Here is a 22,542-nt window from a genome sequence, read left to right as displayed (position 1 = left end):
AGACATTAATTTATTGATCTCTGCTGCCATTCTAACAGATTCACATCCTTCATAAAATGAGGATTCGAAGCCTGTATAAAGTACTCATGATGCAACCTGGCCATTGACTTATGAGGGTATTAAAAAGTTTTCCCCATGACTATGTTTTTTGTGTCCAAGGATGTTGAGATTTGGAACATATATTATTCCTATGTGGTCACTACCCAAAGCAACACATATCTTCCTCTTCCATCTTTTGTGGCACTTCCTTATGCCATTTTTATAGGTCTCATTTTGCTCTTGAAACTAAGCTTCTATCACAGAAATTACCTAGGCATTGCCAAGCCAAAAAATGCTTTCTATGCAAAAATGATTTCAGCTGCGAAAAGAGGAAGAAGTTAGAGGGTGCCAAGTCAGAGGAATAAGGCAGGTGTGGCAAGATATGAAGTCCTAACTTCTGGGTAAGATCAGTGGTTGTGATAACATTATGGGCTACATTGTAATGAAGCCATAGCATGCCTTTGCTGAGAATTCCACATTGCTTTTCCTTAATTGTCACATGTAGTTGCTTCAGTAAAGAGGAGCCTCCGTAGCCAGGTGGGAAGGAGCAGTGCGTAGCACACACTTCTTGATTAGACCAGGGTTCGAGCCCGTCACCACCAAATACGGAGGATGCGGAAAGGTCAGGGAATGGCCACTGCATATTCCCGGAGCAATATGGTCTTAGTTGCTAATGCTCTTAAAAACCAAATAACAAACAAACAAACAAACAAACAGCTTCAGTAAGTTGACGTAGTAATGTGCATTAGTTGTACCCTTCTCCAGGTTATCTGGGAAAATAATGCTAATATCACCTGAGAAGACTGACACAACACCTTACGTGCAGTAGACTGCAATCTGGACTTTGTTTGGGAGTTGGTAATGATGAACGTTTCCATAGTTTTGACACCTATTTTGTTTCGAGATCAAAGTGGTGTATTCACGATTTGTCTATGGTCACCAATCAGAAAAAAACAGGTGAGAATCACTGTCTGTCACACATGGTGATAAATTCAGCAGAGCTGGCCTGCCTTTTTTATTTAAAAAGACATGTGAGAAAGCGAGGAATTCATTGTGCTGAGACTTATTCATACTGAAATCATTGTGAATTATGCTTTTCACTGATCTGTAGCTTATCCCATTCTCAGCAACTAATTATCTGGCAGTCATTGGGGATCAGTTGTTCAATTTTCTCCATTAGCATTAGTAGAGGCATACGATGCAAGAAAGCAAGCTTATGCAGCATCAGCCAAAAAAAAAACCGCTCGGATTTTACCCCTCCATTCGTTCCAAATACTTGTCCAGCTTAGCCTTAAATTTATTTAGGCCTATCAACTTCCACAACAAAAGATGGAAGTCTGTTCCACCAATCTACTACCCACTGGCTAAAGGCAAACTTCCACACATCTATCCTACAATTGTCTTTCCTCAATTTGAATTTATGCTCTCTTAGGTGATTATTCTGAGCAAGAGGAAGAATCCCATCAGCATTGAGCATGCTCAATGCTGATGGCATTTCATAAAATGGGGTCTCCAGACCTGTATACAGTACTCAAGGTGTGGCCTGACCATTGCCTTATACAAGGGGGTAAGCATAAGCTTATTTAAAAAAAAAAAAAAAAAAAAGGAAATTTTTTTATAAATAAATAGATTAAGATAATAAAGTATATGAGTGAAATTAACACGGGAACATTCTGTATAATTAGAAAAATTTCAGTGAACAACAATTATACATGCAATGAACAGTTTTAATGGGATAAGGAATAGTCATTAGTAAAATATCTAAGGGCGAGACCATATTTCTCAGCAGTACGGTGAACATTTGACTTCATGAGGGGAGGTCAGGTCGAAATTCAGGGGAAATTTAGGTAAAGATTGGATATATAAGTACTGGTTCAGTGGCAAGTAAGCGGAGTTTTTTTGGAGTTAACAAGTTGGGAAGCAGCGAGTAAGTTGGTAGTCGAGAGAAGTCGTGGTTGGGAGTTGTAGTTAGGTGCAGATGTAACTAGTAGTTCAAAGAGTAGATAAATTTATAGCAAGTGGGCCGTTTAGTATGAATAGGCCGCATTAAAGTGAGTTTGGTCAAGGAGAATCTTGGATAATAACAAGGAATCTGATTTGGGAAGCTATTAAAGAACACTTTAATGAACAACGATGTGGAAGCTATTAAAGAAAGTGCCGGAAGATCAAGGAGCTGGTCCAAAAACTCGGAGAAATGAAAGTTATTGTAAGTACTGTTTCGCATTATTATTCCTAGTCAAGGAAATAATCCAAAAAAGGGAGAAAGGCATTCTGAAATTCTAACTGTGATAAATTTGACTAGCCTAGGAGGTAGCTGGATAATCAAATTGGATGCCGTAAAGAACTATATATAATTCAATTTAGAATTAGATATAGAACGGACTTGTTGAAATTGTCTATCCCAGTGGGGGAACATCTGTAATATGGAAAAGTTTTCTTGTGATAAATTTTGTATGTATTTAAGTCAGTTTCTATAATTAAACATGCTAACTTTTTCTATAATTAAACATGCTAACTTTTTCTATAATTAAACATGCTAAATTTTTCATTTTTCTATAATTAAACATGCTAAATTTTCTAGCTAAATAAATTGCCTGGAATTTTTTTAATGCAGTCAGAGGCCCCAGGATAACTTGTAGTTACCAGATAAAATTAATGTAGATGAAAAAAAAAAATTGTGTATAAATAAGTAACTAATTATTTATATATAATAGTACACGGAAGAAGGAGTGTACGCCTACAATTGACATGCCTATACAGAAAGGAAGTCATACAATAATCACCTCCTTATCCCTGCTAGAAAAATTCCTGTATATCATTGAGATGACACCATGAGCTACTCTTGTAGACTGTGTGCACTGCTCAGAAAACTTCATATATTTGCCTGCACAGTTACCCCAGGTCATTATCATTCTCTACCCTTGTCAGTGTAGTACCACGGAGTTATGTTCCTCTGGAATTACTGCTTCCCATATGTAGTACTTTACATTTGTCAATGTTAAACTTCATTTGCCACCTCTCAGCCCATCTGCTCAACATTTATAGATCCTGTTGCAGCAGCATACTGTCATTAGTGTCATTAACAACCCTACCAACCTTTGTATCATCTGAAAACTTGGACATTAAGCCTGATATACCATCATCAATATCATTTATAAATACAGAAAACAACAATGGACCCAACACTGAACCCTGAGGGACTGTACTAATAACATTAGTCCACGAAGAGCAGTGTCCATTGATTACCATTCTCTGTCTTCTCCCACTCAACGATCCCTTTATCCATAGCAGCAATTTGCCTCCAATGCCACACTTCTCCAATTTGTTCAGGAGTCTTCCATGTGCAACAGTATCAAAAGCCTTTATAAGATCCAAATATCCGATATCAAAGTTATTCCATGCATTCAGTTCCTTTGTGACCACATCATAGTATCCAATCAAATTGGTCAGGTAAGACTTTCTTTTAACAAAACCATGCTGTGTCCGAACTATAACTGAAGTCTTGTCTAGATGATCCTGCAATGCTTCTTTAACCAGTCAGTGCCTCCATTAATTTTCCTGGAACAGAGGTTAAACTAACAGGTCTATAATTACTTGTGTTGCTCTTTGATCCTCCTTTGTGAATTTGCACATCTCCAGTCCATGGGTACCTCCCCTGAGTACAAGGAAGCTCTCATGATTATAGCTAAGGGTTTGCTTACTTCCTTTGCTGCCTCCTTTAATAACTGGATAGATCACATCAACCCCAGGTGCCTTCCTTTATCTTCAACAATTTCTCTTCCACTTTCCTCTCAGTTATTATAAAATCATCTAGTTCACTGCCAGAGTTTAGTTCACTTCTGGAATTCCCCTCCATGAATAACTCCTCATGTGTGAATGTTGATGCAAAATATTCATTTAGTTTGTTAGCCACCTGAGCAGGATCATCAACAGTCAAACCATCAGTATCCAGTGGATCAATCTAATTCATCCCATTCCTTCTAGAGTTTACATACATAAAGAACTCTTTGCTGTTTTTCTTTGTATCCTTTGCCAAAGATTTCTCATAATCTGCCTTTGCCTGCCTTAACCTCGGCGCCTCCGTAGCCAGGTGGGAAGGAGCAGCAGTGCATAGCACACGCTTCTTGATTAGACCGGGGTTCGAGCCAGTCACCACCAAATACGGATGATGCGGAAAGGTCAGGGACTGACCACCGCATATTCCCGGAGCAACATGGCCTTAGTTGCTAATGCTCCCAAAAAAAAAAAAAAAAAACAAACCAAACCTGCCTTAACCTACTTTGTGACTTGGTTACAGACCAGCTTATATCTATCATAGGTTTCCATGTCACCCATTAATTTTTATGTATCCCATGCATTTTTCATCTCTGCCACACGTCTCATTAGTTCATCTGACATCCATTTAGGCCTAAACCTTGAACAGTATTTCTTAGTTGGTATGTAAAGCCTAGTAGCTTCCAAGATTAATTCTTTGAATGCTTCCCATTTTGAATTTTCTGTTGGTAACATCATGAGTTGGTCCCACCATATAGAATTTAAATACTGTTTCAGACCTCCGTAGTCGCCTTTACTAAAGCAAAAACACTTCCCTTTACACTTGATGGTAGTTACCCCTTTGAGTAAATCCCACTTCAGCACACTGTGATCACTACCACCCAGTGGTTCCTTTATCTGCAGATTCTTAATGCTTGAAGAATCACTACTGATAATCAGATCAATAGTATTACTCCCTCTAGTTCCCTCACGAACATGCTGATGTAGAAAACAATCATCCAATAAATCCAGAAAAGCCTTGCTAGTATGTGAGCGACCAACCCACAAATTCCAGTCAATATCTGGGAAGTTAAAATCCCCCATTATAAGACTCTCTGATTTACTGGCCCACTCTATTTTCCTGTACAGTTTCTTATTATACTCATCAGAGTCATTAGGCCTATAATACACTCCTACTCTCAATTTGATGTCCCCATGCTTATGTCACACCAAACTGACTCGACACTGCACTGTCCAGCGATGTCGACTGGCTTCACTTCCTTGGATTTTATGTGTTTCTTAACTAATAACATAACCCCTCCTCCCTTCCTATCCTGTCTATCCTTTCTGTAGACGTACTCCCCAAATCCCATTTCTGCATTTTTTATATCTGTGTGACACCACGTCTCTGATATCCCAACAGTATCTGCCTTTGATGTTTTGACCAACACCTCAAATTCATCAGAACTGTATCCATGAATTCAATAGTGTGAGATGTAAATGGATGTTCATCTTTACTCATCATGTATGCTCTACTCGCCACACTTGAACTGTCTCCACCAATGTTTTACATACAATGGACAGATATTCCCATACACCATAGATGGATAGTCCTTTGTGGATGGATAGTACTTGGCTTTTTGCATTGCAAACACAGGAATTTTATAATGGGTTGATATTCAGCTTTATCCATGATGACACTTTTCCACACAATCAACTCTGTAACAAAAAGAAACATAAGAGTCAGAGTAATGAAACTTTTGGCATATATTCCTAGATAATATATGCTATAAATATGACTTTGACAAAACTAAAACTCTAAACTTTGACAAGTTTGCATTTGTCAAAGTTTAACATTGACAAATGTAAAATACTGCATATGGGTAGAAGTAACCCCAGAGGAACGTGCCAACTGGCTGGTACTACTCTTAGGGTAGTACCAAAATTCTTGTATAGGGTAGTAGAAAATGAAAAAGACCTGGAGGTAATTGTGCAGTCAGATATGAAGTTTTCTGAGCAATGCAGACAGGCTGCAAGAGCAGGTCATGGGGTTTTGTCAATGATATAACGGAATTTTGCTAGCAGGGAAAAGGTGATTATCCCTTTGTATAAGGCAATGGTTAGGCCATGCCATGAGTACTGTGTACAGGTCTCGAGGCCTCATTTTAGGAAGGATGTAGATTTGCTTGAGTGTGTACAGAGAAGGGCAACAAGATTGGTGAGAGGAATGAAGAGGTCCTCTTACCAAGAGAGGCTTAAATATTGGAAATTTCAGCAGCTGGAGATTGCACCTGCGAGGTGATATGATTGAGGTGTATAAGGCCTTGAATGGGTTGAGTATGCTGAATTCTGATGGTATCCTTCCACTTGCTCAGATTATGAACGTAAGTGGACATAAATTCAAATTGAGGAAAGACAGTTGTAGAATAGATGTGCGGAAATTTGCCTTTGGCTAGCGGGTGGTTAATTGCTGGAACAAACTTCCATCTGTTGTTGTGGAAGTTGATAGCTTAAATAAATTCAAAGAGGAACTGGACAAACCTTTAGAGGGAATGGTTCTGTGAATTTTTTTATTTTTTTGGCTGATGCTACATAAGCTCATACGCTTGCTTTCTTGCATCAGTGCCTGTATTACTACTTTTATAAACAAGCAATATAGTTGATAAAACATAATGTTCATATAGCACACAGAAGGTCAGGGAACAAACATTTTGATTGCCCTCCATACAGTGAAATAATCACCTAATCATGCTGGGAAAATTCTTGTATATCATTGACAGTGTTATTGGCTGACCTAGCACTGCTCAGAGCATATCATGTTTTGGTAACAGTTACCCTTTTTTGTTCTCACTACCTTGAGTGTGGTATTACCCAATTGATATGCTAGTAATAGTAAATAAGAAAGACACTTTTCAAATAGGACTCTGGGGTTGAGAATGTTCATGCATCGCTTAAGACTGCGCTGTCCTACACTAACCGTTATAAACTTTTATTAAACAAAATTAAAACAAAATAAAATAAATTAGTTCATAAGATAATAATAATAAAATGAAATAAAATAAGTAAAATGAATAGTACAATTTCACCGTATAAAACTGATAAAATAAGATACCTGTCTGTACAATAAAAATAAAATAAAACAGTGTAGATAAAAGTGATAAAACACCTATAAAAGTGATAAAAAGTACTGAAGCTTTCAGAGGCATCTGTCTCCTTTTTCATCTGTTGAAAAAGGACGCAGACAGCTCTTAAAGCTTTGGTGTTTTTAACACTTTCATCCGGTGTTTTATCTATATTATTTTATTTTATTGTACAGACAGGTATCTTATTTTATCAGTTTTTATCCAGTGTAATTGTACTATTCATTTTACTTATTTTATTTGATTTTATTATTATTATCTTAACAACTCTAATTTGTTTTATTTTGTTTTATTTTATTTAATAAAAGTTTATAATGGTTGGTATAGGATCATGCAGTCATTGTGAACGAGAACTGTGGTTTAATGTTGTTAAATGTAAAGTAGAGCAGAAATCACTATTAAACCACAGTTGTGTGACTTCTCAGCCCATCTCTCCCTAATTCTATGTCTTGTTGCAGTAGCATGCACTTATTCCTTCCAATAACTACCCTACTGACCTTTGTATCATCAGCAAACATTGATATTAAATGATATGCCTTCATCAATATCGTTAATTGACGGCAATAAGGAACCTAGTACTAAACACTGAGGTACTTACTCTACTATTAAAATAATTTAATGAAGAGAAGCAGCCATTAATAACCATTTTTTTCTGCTACTCAAACAACCCTTTAGCCATAGCAGTAACCTGCCCCTTAATGTTACACTGCTCCAGTTCTTATGGCAGTCTTTCTTGTGAAACAGTGTTAAAATCTTTACTGAAATCTAAGTACTAGTAATAGTAAATGGCAAATGATGCAAGAAAGCAAGCTTATATAGCATCAGCCGGAAAAAGAAAAAAAAAATTCAGTTCACCCATCTGTACCCTTCAAGAATTTGTCTAGTGAATTTATTCAACCCATCCACCTTCATAACAACAACAGATGGAAGTTTGTTCCAACAATAAACCACCTGCTGGCTGAAGGAAAACCTCCACACGTCTATCTTGCATCCATTCTTTCTAATGAAATCGTTCATTCCTTATCTTCAAATGCCAACACATCTAAAAGTTCTATAGTGTCAGTTAGTGTAGGCTGGTCTTAAAGGGTTGTTATTGCACCCTCCTCCATAGGAACACAACATGCATGTAGGATAGGATAGAGTGAAATAATGCATCATAATTATAATAAAAGGTGCAAGTATAACATTGGGCCATGTCACAAACCTGAATTTTTCCAGTGACACTTTCATAATCCTCCTCAATAAGGAGCTTCCCTTATCTAGGTGCCTGAATATCAATTGCATAAGTAATCACAAGGGGTGTTGGGTGTCCCAATTTTATACAATTAAAAAACATTACTTCTAATTTATATAATTAGAAGGATCTACGAGAACGATACATGCTGTATTAAAATTGGTTCAAAATTATCAAGAAAATTTAAGACTTCAAACGGACGACTTCAAGGATGTTGTTTGTCGCCTATTTTGTTTAAGCTATACCTGGAAGTTGTTCTAAGACATAGGTCACAGAACTGCAGTTCAATGGGTATTCCCCTTGGTCAAAATAATTACTTTTACAATTCCCCTTGGTCAAAATAGTTACTTTTACAATCTACTGTTTGCAGTTGACCAAGTTGTGGTAGCATATGATGATGATGATGCACATACATGGGCAGAAAGTTACTAGAAGAATATAAAACATGGGGACCGACAGTAAATTTTAGTAAGAGTACATAAATCGAAGTGAGGATGTTCTGGATTTAGATGGAAAACAGGTGAAAACTTTACAGCAATTTAAATACTTGGGTGCAATTATTCAGGCTTATGGATCATTAGTGCAGGAAATTGAGAGAAGACTGGGTGAAGGTAGAAAGGTCATAGGAATGCTCAATTCTGTGCTATGGAATAAAAATATTACTAACAAAACTTAACATCAAATATATATAATGCAATATTACAAAGTGTTTTATTATATGGATGTGAGACTTGGACCTTAAATGAAAGACAAAAAAAAATAAACTATTGGCTGTTGAGATGGATTTCTGGTGAAAATCTGCAACAAAGTCTATAACTGAAAAAGTTAAATGACATAAGGAGTATAATGAATGTCCAAAACACCATCATTGATAAAATATAGGAGAAAATATTGGAGTGGTTTGGCCATGTGAAGAGAATGCAGGCTGACAGATTGCCCAGAGGAGCCAAGGCGAAGGAAAAAGAGAAGAAGACCAAGAAAGATGTGGATGGAGGGTGGAAAAAAAGAATAAAGGAATAACTTTTTGATGTTAATTTGAGGAGAACCGTTGTAATCCTAAGAAGAAGAAAAAACATTGCTATACTATGACAACTATTTTGAAATGCTTCCATGGTTTAAATGATTAAGTGTGTGGAAGGTACCATTTATGAGAGGAGGGTGGACCATATAGTTTTAATGAGCTATGTGAATAAAATTGTTGGCATGTCAAACACTCCATGTGTTTAACTAAAGGTTAAGGTTCTTCTCTATGTTATTAGAAAAAATCTTGTGCCTATTTTATCCAAATTAATTTCTTTGCTAAAGGAGGTTCTTTCCACTAAGGCAATCCATGTTGAAAAATGTCCCACCTGCCAGCCTCCAGAGCTCTGATTTAATTTGATTTGATTTCTTTAAATTTGGTTTTTTGGTGCACTGGCAGTTTAGACCATAATGTGCCAAGCTAACACTTAATGATATTAAAATCATAGACAAACTACAAATAGCTTACCATGTCAACATACATATAACAAATATCAATAAAAACAAATAAAAATAAAAGTACAGGTAACCATCGTATATCACGGTAGTTAGGTTCCTATAAAATCTCATAGTGTGAAACCGTATTATATGAGACTAAGAACCAGTACAAAAAGGGGGTTACATTCCAAAAGCCAACAAAACTACACCATTTTTTTTATATCTCTCATAAACTTAATTTTTATTAAAAATAAAAATTAATTTAATTTTATTCCTTTTCATCCGCTGCTAAGCACAATCAAATGAGAACATTTTCTCGGTTGCAGAATATTTTCACCTTCTGAACTTTCTTCCGTATATGTGTATCTGCTCTCTTTAAAAAATCAGTAATATGGGGTTGTTTGCTTTTGCTTGATAGATCTTTGTAAATTTCATGCTATTGGAGCTAAGCATTTTTGAAGCTCCCTTTTGAACTTTGTGTTCCTTTCAGTCGAAATCTGCATTCAAAAAATAAGGTTCTAATTGCTCCGATAAGTTTATGCATTCTGTATGCTTTTTAGTGTAAAATTTGGAACTTCAGAATTTTTGTCTGTGCTGTTATTCTCTGAATTGATTTGGTTTACTTCCGATGGCATTTCCACCAAATCCGCTTTTCCAGCCTCTTTTTCTGCTATTAATTCTTGAATGTCTTCAGTAATCATATCATCAAAACCTTCCATACTGACTTAGCAAATTCTACTATGGCATGGTTTCCGTTTTCTGCCAGTTTGACCACATTTCGTGAATGAAATGACTCTGGCCATACATTTTTCAAAAAAGTAAAACCTTCAAAGAACGGGGGTTTACTTTTTTGAGCAATAAAGCTATGTATTCCAATACTGTACACAATCTAGAAATGTTTCCATGCCTGCATCACTTCAATAGATTCGGAATAAATTTTTTCCAAAATCTATTGTCACGATTTTCTGATGTAATGCGTTTTAAAGGTAGATATAATGCCTTGATCTAATGGCTGAATTAAAGAAGTTGCATTGGTTGGTAGGAACATTACTTAAACATCTTGGATGACTTAAATCTTTTGGATGGCCTGGCACATTATCCAATAGTAATACAACTTTGAAATTTAGATTTTGCACTTTAAATAGTTTTCCACAGCTGGCACAAAATTAGAAACCATTCTTTAAATAAATCGGCAGTTATCCAAATTATGCCAAGTTCCTTAGGCATAATTTGGGTAACTGCATTAAATTATTCCAATACAGTTCTATAATGCATTAGGGCTTATGCCTCAGGCTGCGAGAGAGTTAGACTATGTACAAGTTATTGCAAATGCATCATATTAGTACACAGCCAATTCTAGATTAGCAAATTATTTGCAAAAGCGGCAATATCTAAGTCATATCTCATATTGTGAATACCTTCACGACGAGTTGCCATGACATTGCACTACTTCGAATAAGTAACGCTTTACCTAAAGGAGAAGACTATTGTTACTTATTCTAAGTGGATAAGCCTTAATGCATTATAGTCATCTTATACACCATCAGGCCTCTCTCATATTGTGGAGTTATACTTCATAACTGTTTTGCCATCATTACATCAGTTGGGTACCTACCCACCCACCGAAGAAGGGCCAAATAGTCCTGAAACAGTGCTGTCTGGATTGGTGGTGGTGGTATCCACTTAGAATAAGTAACAATAGTCTTCTCCTTTAGGTGAAGCGTTACTTATTCGAAGTAGTACAATGTCATGGCAACTCATCGTGAAGGTATTCACAATATGAAATATGACTTAAACGATGCCGCTTTTGCAAATAATTTGCTAATCTAGAATTGGTTGTGTCTAATATGATGCATTTACACTAACTTGTACATAGTCCAATACAGTTCTTAAGAACAAAGTTTAGTAATACATACCCAGAAAAATTTATAAACGATCAAATAAAAACTAATATAACATTACAAAAACCTTAAGTCACTAACTGCATGCTTCGAAGTCACAATTTTTTATGGTCTCAAACAAGCACAAGTTCAATAGCACAGAATCTAACACGGTGATTTCTCAATGAAATAAAATACGATGATTTCCCAATAAAATAAAATTTTATTTTATTTTTGCAACAAAATAAAATAAAATGCTAGTTGCATAACAACTAGCGAGACAACAGCGGGGATTCACAAAAAAGAATGGAAATGTTGAAAAATTACATCCAACATAATAGCAGGGTTTTCTCTGCAGAAAGCTCAAAAATACCGTGTTATGCAAGGTTTGCCACAATTCACTAACCATGTTAGAGTGAAACAGTGTTATTATAAGTACCTTGTGTGAGGATTGCCGAAATTTGTCAATTGTGTTAGACCGAAACAGTGTTGTAGAAGTACCATGTTATATGGAGGTTGCCTGTATTTAGTAAATATTAAAATGCATTTTTATATACTGATAAAGGTGTATAGCTTGTAAAAACTAAAAATATTTCAAAAATGATGTCTCTGTCAGATAAAATTTGACTGTTGTTGGTTGGTTTTAGGTGCATCAGCAACTTAGGCTATATAGTATATGACAGGAGTAGGCAACCTTTTTGAGTGAAGTTTGATCTAATTAAAAAAAAAAAAAAAGAAAAGAAAAGAGAATCCGAAGAGCTCAAGCTGGTGGGGGGGGGGTTATTTAAGAAATGGAATAGTGGGAAGGTGTTTTATTAAAAATATATATTTTTTGAAATATTATTTATTAATAATATTTCTAATTAATGTGACTTTTGCTGCTGAGCTTCTTGAGCGAGTTTCTCGACATCAGGGAAGTATGCTGTAATTTTCATCTTTAAACATGCTGAGAGACTCACATTGTTCAGGCAGTTTCTTGATTTATTTTTAATATAGTTCATGTTCGAAAATATTTGCCCGCAGAAATTTGTTGAACTGAAAACTGAACTGAAGCTACTCCACGCATCGAACACAATTTGGTCTTGCTTTTTCAACTCATGTATCGCCATCCATTTGTGTAGAATTGCAAGGGCAGCCTTTTACCTCTCCAAATCCTCAATTTCAGTTTTAAGCCATTTTTGTCTTGCACTCCACATGTCCTTGATTTTTAAGTCGTCTAACTCCATTTCAAACTTTGCTTCATGTGGGCTAAAAGTTAGAGCCGCAGGTTGCCGACCCCTGGTATATGATGTCAAAATTATTTTTTGCATTCAGTTCATTTGTGACCATGTCATTTACCGATCAGCTTAGTCAAACAAGATCTTCCCTTAACAGATCTGTGCTGTGACTGCCACGTAATTGCAGTACTCAAAGAGGGATTCGGTAGTTAAAGAAGTAATGCGGGATGATCCTGCATTACTTCTTTAATCACTGAATCCATTATTTTCCATGAAACAGAAGTCAAGGTTGCTCTAATTACTCACTTTGCCTGAGACACATTTGCATACTTCAGTTGGACCATCCCAGAACCCAAAGATGGCTAAAGATTTGCCAGACTGAGAGTGGTAATCAATGGACATTGCTCTTCATGGACTGATGTTATTAGTGGAGTCCACCAGGGTTTGGTGTTGGGCCCATTGTTGTTTTCTATATTTATCGATATTGATGAAGGCATATCAAAGGTTGGCAGGGTAGTTAATTACAGTAATAACAGTTTGCTCCTGCAACACTATCTGGAAAAGTTTAAAGTTATGCAGATGGGCTGAGAAGTGGCAACTGAAGTTTAACATTTGATAAATACAAAGTACTGCATACGGGTAGTACTGTATGTGGTACCATATTTAGGGTATATGGAAAATGAAAAAGGACATGGGGGTAATTGTGTATTTGAATTTGTACACCCTCGTGTGTGTGTGGCCTGAGGAAGAATCATATCAGCATTGAGCATGTTCAATTCATTCAAAGCCTTAAACACCCCAATAAGATTGGCTCTCTGGTACCTAGGTTCCAAATGCTGCAACTTGTAGAACTGAAGCCTTTCGTGGTAAGAACTCCCCTTTGTTCCCCTCACCAATCTCATTGCCCTTCTTTATACTCTTAATATTACTCCCAGAGCTTGTTATAAAAATAGCAAGCTCTGGGAGTAATTGTGCAGTCAGATATGAAGTTCTCTGAGCAATACAGACAGGCTGCCAGGACATCTCATGGGGATTTTCAATGATATACAGGAATTTTGCTGGCATTGTGTATGGCAATGGTCAGACCACGTCTTGACCATTGAAAATGGGGCCTCCAGACCACATTATGGGTCTGGAGGTCCCATTTAGGTTGTGGAGCTGCTGGAACGAGTACAGAGAAAAGCAAAAAGATTGGTGAGGGGAAACAAAGGGGAACTTCTTACCAAGAAAGGCTTCAGTTCTGCAAATTTAAGTGTTTGGAGACTAGGCACCTGTGAGGTGATCTGATTGGAGTGTTTAAAGCTTTGAATAGATTGAGCAAGTTCAATGCTGATAGGATGCTTCCTCTTGCTCAGACCACACACATGAGAGGGCACAAATTCAAATTGAGGAAGGACTGTTGCAGAATAGATGTGCATAAGTTTGCCACCAGCCAGTGGGTGGTTGATTGCTGGAAAAACTTCCGTCTGTTGTTGTGAAAGTTGATAACTTAAATAAATTCACAGAAGAGCTATATAAACTATTGGGCAAAATGAATAAGTAAAATGGGTGGTCTCTCTCTCTTTTTTTTTTGCTGATGCTGTATAAACTTGCTTTTTTGCATCATTTGCAACTGCTAATGCTGTGTCTGAAGTATAATTTCAGCCTCATCTATTGATGAAGTAATGCAGGATCTATAGATCCTGCATTACCTCTTTTACCAGTGACTCCATTATTTTCCTTTGTTCAGAAGTTAAACTAACAGGTCTGTAATTACTCTTGTCACCCTTCGATAACTTTTTGTGAATTCGGGATACATTCAAAGAATTTCTCTTATGTGAACATAGATGTAAAATATTCATTAAGTTTATCAGCAACCTGAGCAAGATCATCAACAGTCAAACCATTTGTGTCAAGTGGACCAACTCGATTCATCCCCTTCCTGGCCACAGACAGGAGTTTTCTGGCTGCAATCCCTTGCAGTATGGCCATACTTATGGCTGTTAAACATTTTTGTGTAGGGAAATGCTCCCTGAATCTATGGCTGGTCCAGCCAGCATAGATTCTCTATTGTTCTTTTAGTGAAGTCCCATATCCTTGGTGTTATTTCTGTTATGACATTTAACTGGCTGTTTTTTCTACATTTTGTTCCCTTTTTTAGTTGGAACTCGTTTGCAAAATCATCTATAGTCATAATTTCTTAAATTCTTATAAAAAAACATTAACTCCCTTTCAGTGGTTGACTCCACTGTATCAAATATGATAATGATGGGGTTTCTTCCTTTGGGTTTCTCCTTCTCCAGGCCTAAGTTTTTGACTTCTGGGTGGTGTTCTATTTTGTACATATCCTCTTTGCTAGCCACCTCTACCAAGACACCATTATTTCTTATTTTTTGCATGTTGTTTACTTTAATTTCTTTCAAATGTGGCTTGAGCTTTGTGATGACTGTGTCTTTTACAGCCTCACTGCTCTTTATGGAGGAGTCACTTTTAGTTTTTAGAATAATTAAATTTTCTCTTTGGTTTTGGGATTTTCATTAGTCTTAGTATTTTCTTGTTTTGGTTGGGAAGTTTCATTTTTATTGGCCCTTGTTACCTGGGCATAAGTAAGTGTGCCCATGCTCTTATAATTCTCTCTCTCTCTCTCTCTCTCTCTCTCTCTCTCTCTCTCTCTCTCTCTCTCTCTCTCTCTCTCTCTCTCTCTCTCCCCCTCCCTCCCTCCCCCCTCCCTCCCTCCCTCCTGTCATGCTTTCAATTATCGATTTTAAGATTCTATTAGCATTAGTAGAGGCATATGATGCAAGAAAGCAAGCTTATGCAGCATCAGCCAAAAAAAAAAAAAAAAAAAACCACTCCCATTTCACCCCTCCATTCATTCCAAATACCTGTCCAGCTATTCTCTGTGTTAAGTTATATTAATCTTTGTTTCACTGCCTTCCAGCAATTCACAACTGGCAGTCTTATGGCAGCTGTGATTCTGTTTGTGCATAAATTATTTTAAAAATAGCTTTACTTCTTTCACCTGTTTGATTAGGTCTGTTATGTAGTCAGGACATCTAATTTCTTTTCCTCTTCTGTTCTTTGTCAGTCCTGTTCTGCACTTTCCTTATTCTCTGATTGATTTCCCCCCCCTTTTTGTCCCTTTTAGTATTAAGGGGGCTGGGGACAGTTTTCTAAGTCTGCTGCAATATTTTCATTTGAAGTCCTGTCTCTGAGAACTTTATTAATCTCAATCTCAGGGAGGTCGGCCAAATTTATGTCACAAACTGTATTTCCTTGTTTTTGCCTTTTCCTGTTGAAGTTTGTTCTTCGTTTGCCATTATTGTATAATATTTCTGTCGCTGAGTTACTGAGGAGTATTTTCTTATATACTTTGCATTGGTAGGACTATTAAAATCCAAGTTATTTGTATTTTCCCTTTGGGGAGGGGGAGGACGAAATTCCCAGCAGTTTTAGCATCAAAAACAAAAAAAACCCCTGAAATACCAAAAACAAGTCTGATTTAGGCTTACAATTAGGTACCCCACCATATAAAATGCTACAGCAATTACTGTAGCGAGTGTATTGCTCTGAAACTCGTTCAGAAATCGAAGACATTTAATAAAAACACTCTTAGACCTCATTAATAATTCTCCTTTCATTTGTATTGGTCTTCAAAGTAAGAAAATCCAGAAAATCCTGAAACAATCCAAATTCCTGGCAAGCATAATCACAGTCCCTCTGCTGTATGTGATCAAGCAGACCCCCACTCGTGCATGTCTGCGACGTCAACAGGCACAAACTTCAAGTTTATGGACAGTGAGATCTTAGAGATATCCAGTATCAACAATGTATGTGGAACAAGCTTACCCTGGCATGCATCTGATAATGACACAAGTACACAAATAAACTTTATACCTTTAAACTTCCCCAAAGTGGGATCAATGCTTTTTAGATCTTTATCAATGGTAAGAGTCAAGTGATATGTTTAAAAAAAAATCATGCTTATATCATCCATGGTAAGACTATTACAGCTGAAGTGTGGAATGGTAAGGATGGGAAGCGTTTTTACATAAATTAACATAATTCCACTCATCTGACATTATGAAAGCACAACAGAGGTTAATTTAATTTTCACATTTTAATTTGCATGGTTTCAGAAATGAATAATTTTAAAAAATTATGGTCTGATAGTTTAATATTGAAATACATTAAATTTGAACTTGCAATTCAGAGATACAGAATGCTGGCGCATCTTCTGAATGGCCAATTGTAATGGATTTTTTACGATTATAAGTTTTGTCCACAAAGCTGCAAAGAGTTGAACCTTCGTATGAAAAAGCACATCTTAAGCATTCAGTAACTTATGCAGTGCTATGTCTGGATAAAATATCATCTTTATTTGATAAACTGGTAGATTTATCAAAAGAAGACCCTGGAACAAATTACAGGTAAATTTCATATTGATATCCTTAAAACCCACAGTTTAAATGGTTTCAGAGATGTCATGAGTGATTTTTTTTGCTTGAAGATGAAGAGGCAGTCGGCCATCAACATCTAAAAATGATTAAAGCATCAATGAAGTCCACAATGATAAAAAAAAAATGAAGTCATCATTTAATTGTATCAAATACTGACTGTTCAAAATATTTCCAAGGATTTTCTTGTTTCATCTGGTATTCTCATTTGAGTTCAAAGACAGAATTGGGCTGTTAGATCCTGTATTTTTTCTGACAAAATAATAAAAGTTGATGAGGCTTGGGTTTATGGATATGATTCAGAGACTAAGGTTCAAAGATCCCAGTGGAGAACATTATCATCACCAAGTCCAAAAAAAGCGTGGCAGTGAAAATGTCATGTCGAGGGCACTGATTACATTCTTTTATGAGGGGATAGTGTTATCAGGATTCATTCTAAGATGTTACTATTAATGCATCTTGATACCAAGCAGTTTTAAAATAGTTGAGAGATGCAATCCTTTATAAACAACCCAAAAAATGGCAAATTGGTCTGCTCCCTCACCACTAGTGTGCCATGTCACATTTCACTCACTGTGTGGCAAATTTTGATTGGGAAAACATTCCTGTCATGCTGCATACACCTGATTTGACACTGTGCAATTTTTTGGCTATTTCCAAAATTAAAGAGGATTTGAAAATAAAATGATTCAAGTCAATTCAAGAAATCCAATCAAATACTGTTGGCTGCCTATATGCATTCATAAAAGAAGATATTCATAAAAGATTTTTTCAGTGGCAAGCACAATGGAACAAGTGTGTGGTTGTAGAAGGGAGATTATATTGAAGACTTAACAAGAATATTAACAGTGTTAACATTTATTATTGAATAAAATTACTTTTTTGTTTTTCAACATTCACCAACTGTTTTGATCAAACATTGCATATAATTAGCTCTATGGTGGCTCTCTGACAGAGCTACTATGTGCTAGCATATAATTAGTGCCAATGATCAATTTTGTACATTAAGATACTTTTCAAAAGCATCGCATACCATTCTATTGAAAAGTATTTTCAGGTTGCTTCCATATCTTTGAGAGCTGCTATATGTTACATTATAGAAAAGTTAACGTTATGAAAATTATATCTGCTATGTGAATAATGCTTGTATAGTACTGTGTAATGTTATTTTCCTAATCTTATTTCCTAAACTTTTCTGAAAGGAGTTACTTTTGACATACTCAAATGTAAAGCATATTTGGTCAACATACTGAAGATTTGTTTTTTGTGTATTAAGGTCAAAATTAATGCTTGAAAGTTATTTGCATACTGCAGATGCTATTCTCTACATATAAATTTCAAGCATTAAGTTAATGTCAAAAGTCCATCTATATGGCCAGTAGAATCCATCATACAGGAGAGCAACACTCCATAATGACATGCTGGGAAACACAAGGGCCCCAGAAACAAAGACAGCTGACTCGCCTATAGCCACAGTAGCGATCCATCCATCCAAATGGTAGATGCTTCAGTACACTCTCACCTGCTACCTTCCAACACAAGTTGCCTCCCTACAGGGCCTCTGGAAAGACTATCTTAAAACATAATCCACCAAACTGAGTACCAGGATCACATTAAGGAAAACAACCCGTCCTTGAAAGAACCAATCGACGAGAGTCCGGACAATTAAAAGAATCCCTTTGACCCCCATGGTCACATTACTGTATCAGAACATTCACAGTTTAAGGAATACAATTGAAACCATGGACAAAATTTTGTTATTGGAAGAGTTTGATATGCTTTGCCTCACCGAGACCTGGCTTGAACCCAATGAGCATTACATTGCAGCTATGACTCCAAGTGGTTATGGCTCTGTACTCACATTCAGAAATAAAAGGAGGGGAGGAGGAACATCACTATTCTACAATCAAGCCATCCTCACCCTTGAGAACAGCATCTCCAGTAACTCAGATGATTACGAGGTGCTCTAAGCATTGCTGAAAATGAGTTCTATTTCCATTGAAGTCATTGTCATTTACATACCTCTAAATCCTACACCAGAAACAATGCAAGAGGTGACCAACTGGATTCTTCACCACCTCCACAATGGAAATTATTTGTGGAGATTTCAACCTCTCACCATGTCTGGAATACATGAAAAAATTGCTCCTTTCACAGCTTGGCGTGGCTGGCATTACTCTAAAAAAATGAAGGCCCCCCCCACAAGGGGTACAAACCAACTGGATCTGATTTTCACTTTATTGCCTGTACGCTCGAGACTCCTCAAGATGGTTACTTTAACTCTGACCATGACCCAATCCTAATACAACTAGATCCACCAATCCCAAGTTACAACTCAAAAGGACAGGTGATACGAAGAACAATCTATAGTCCAAAATATCTGGATGTTTCCAAATGCATTACAGCAGCATCTCTCATCCCATGGTATGTCCTGAATCCTGCGATACCCTACTAGCAGTCGGTCTGTTAACTCAATGGATTATTACGGTAGCTCGATACGCTGCCTCAAAGACAGTCACTATCACTCCCTACTCTAAAGCATGGTGATCCCTACATCTAAAGTTCAGCTTTCAACTAAAGCATGGAAGCAGTCTGGTGAAATTAATGACAGAATAGCCTTAGCAAGAGCTATTTTGATCGTTTGCTAGCAAGGTAAGATACCGTACACTGAACAAACCACCAGTTTCCCAGAGCAACTCGACCCCGAGAGGTGGATTGATTCATAACCAGTTTTGAAGACGTTGCAGGATCCAGCAGTAACCTCGACCACATATTCAATCATGACAAACAGAACTCTCTGACAACTTTCACCATATCAAAGAACCAAATCTTGACAGTCTTGAATTCAACCCTGTCCACTACAGCTGTGGGTGCTGATGGAATACCGCAGTTCATGTTGAGATGCTTGGGACCATATATCAGCCAGTCCCTTGTCAGCATCTTCAATTCAGTGCTGACCAGCTGCATCTTCCCCCATCAATGGAATGTATATCTGGTAAGGCCACACCCAAAAATAAGAATGCCGTCATTGGAAAAGCACTTCAGACCCATCTCCAATTCCTCGTGTCTCCTGAAACTTCTAGAAAGAGCCCGCCTTCCAACTCTAATAACTCACATACTTCCAGATGTTCCACCACAAATTCATTCTTCATTACCAAATAGGTCCACCATTACCAATCTTCCTTGCCATCACCACCCACAGAATCCTTACAGCATTTGAGAGAAAAGAACTCCTCATAACATACGTTGATATCGAAGCAGCTTTTGATGCCGTTAAGATACCTGCCCTCTTACAACTGTTTGAAGACCACTTCTATAGGTGGGAATGCATTGCACTTCCTCTCATCACTCCTTGTCAACCGTACTGCATACTCAATCATTCAAAAAAAAAAAAAAAAAAAAAAACAACAACCCTATATCAAGCAAATATCTACAGGAGTACCACAAAATGGGGGGGGGGGAGTCCTCTCTGGTCTCCTCTTTACTGCCATTATCCCCCTTTTCATAAGCCAGAGAGACCAGATGTATTGTCTTATGCAGATGATTTAAAAATATTGACCACCATCCAAGCAAACACAGACCCCTCTAGGATCACAGAGAAAAATTATCAGTGTCCTACTCGCACTAGCGGGCTGCCTTAACATTAACATCTACTCCCTGAAGAAAGAAACAACAATCATCTCGCCCAACATCAGTGGAGTTTCCATCCTGACTGTTCTATATCATCTAGATTTGGGGGTTGTCTTTGACACAAAACTCAGATTCAACAAGTACATTGACAAACTCATCAGTCGTGCGGCACATGTGAAATGGAGAGCATAACGACACCTGCATGACGTCTCAGACAGGGTTACAGTAACAAAATATGTCAGGACCATTATATACTCCTCATTACTTTATGCAACTGAAATCTGGGTGTCAGCAGCACCTAAGATCAGAAACCCATCTGGGCAGCAGAATTTTGGCTCCTCAAATGGATAACCTACAAGCACAGGTTACCACCCATGTTCATACAACTGAAATGGCCCAGGTCCTGGGCATCCCCAGGCTGCCCCCTCTCATTGACGAAAAAAGACTGATAATCGCAGTAAAGATGTTGACTGGTTTGATCACATCTCCTTCATTCTGGGATCTCTGTGGCTGGAGGATTCCACCTGCCCAGCTCAGAGCCACCCCAAATATTTGCTCCCTTCATTCATGGCTCCACCTATCAGATCGTTTCTTACCATACCAGATGCTCAGACAAATCCAGGACATCTATGTTGACCTTAAGAAATTTGCCGTCAACCGACGATATAGATGTGGGATACTTGGCCCAACACCCTCCATGGACCGCGAACTGTCAGCTGCATCTGAAAATCGCCAAACCCCGTAACTAATACAGGGAATGGTGATCGCAGCGGATGTAGCGTCACCATCTCTTGACAAAGCATTGCAACCCATCGCAACTGTCTAGACGAAAGCAAAACTGCCCTGGTTGGAGACCCCTGTGAATTAATTAGTGAACATAACATGAAACGAGCCTGACAGTGCTCTTGCTGCTCTCTCCCATGAACTGTGAGGACAACAGTCACTACTTTAAATTGTATATATATTTGTCATTTCGTGTTATCCCTGTATCATTTAATGTCATCTTGTTTTTTTTTTTCTTGAATGCCTTATGGTATTTAATGGTTTTAATGTTTTTGTAATACCTCTTATCTGCAAACCCCTGGCCTTTTGGCCCTAAAGGGAAAGTTGCAATACTTAACCTTGTAACCAGTTACAATCAAATGTTGCAATAAAGATTTCTCTCTCTCTCTCTCTCTCTCTCTCTCTCTCTCTCTCTCTCTCTCTCTCTCTCTCTCTCTCTCTCTCTCATTGTCAGAATGACTGTATGGAGTTAATTTTTTATTAATTTGACAATAGAACAGTGCTTTACAGTCAAACTTTTCTAATATGCAAACTGTTATACTGACTTTTCCTGATGACACTTTTTTGACATGGGTTTGAAAACCATGGAATTAAGTCAATCCTTATTGAAAAGGGCAGAGACATTTTTGGGTTTTCTTTTCGCTATGATTGAATTAATCAACCTCCAATGAAGGCTGCTTGACAAAAATATCTGGTTTTTCTTCTGTAAAATTGGAAGAAAAAGTTCTAAAAGCAGGGTGATTTTCCCTCCAAGTGGATTAAAATTTCAAAGCCACATTTGTGTGAGGAAGCAGTGAATGTTGAAAAAGGTCAAATTCCATAAATCACTTTAGAATTGGCAAGTTTAGTTCTTGGATTAGCCATTCACCAATGTGTTCAATGTGTTTAATTCTTAGTTTCATTCTTATTGTATAAGTCATAAAATTCGGAAACTAAGTAATCCATTGCTTATAATCAAGAAGTCACTAACCT

At 37.2% G+C, this 22,542-nt stretch overlaps 1 protein-coding gene across 5 annotated transcripts in view; it reads left to right on the top strand.

The window, feature by feature from the left end:
- Positions 1 to 22,542, top strand: part of Nt5b (5' nucleotidase B) — a 589,792-nt gene that overhangs the window by 216,889 nt on the left and 350,361 nt on the right. The window lies entirely within an intron of this gene.

This window comes from Mastigoproctus giganteus, chromosome 5, assembly GCF_048544385.1.
Source record: "Mastigoproctus giganteus isolate SK-2022 chromosome 5, ASM4854438v1, whole genome shotgun sequence".
Classification (NCBI taxonomy): domain Eukaryota; kingdom Metazoa; phylum Arthropoda; class Arachnida; order Uropygi; family Thelyphonidae; genus Mastigoproctus; species Mastigoproctus giganteus.
This window is presented reverse-complemented; position numbering and strand designations above follow the sequence as displayed.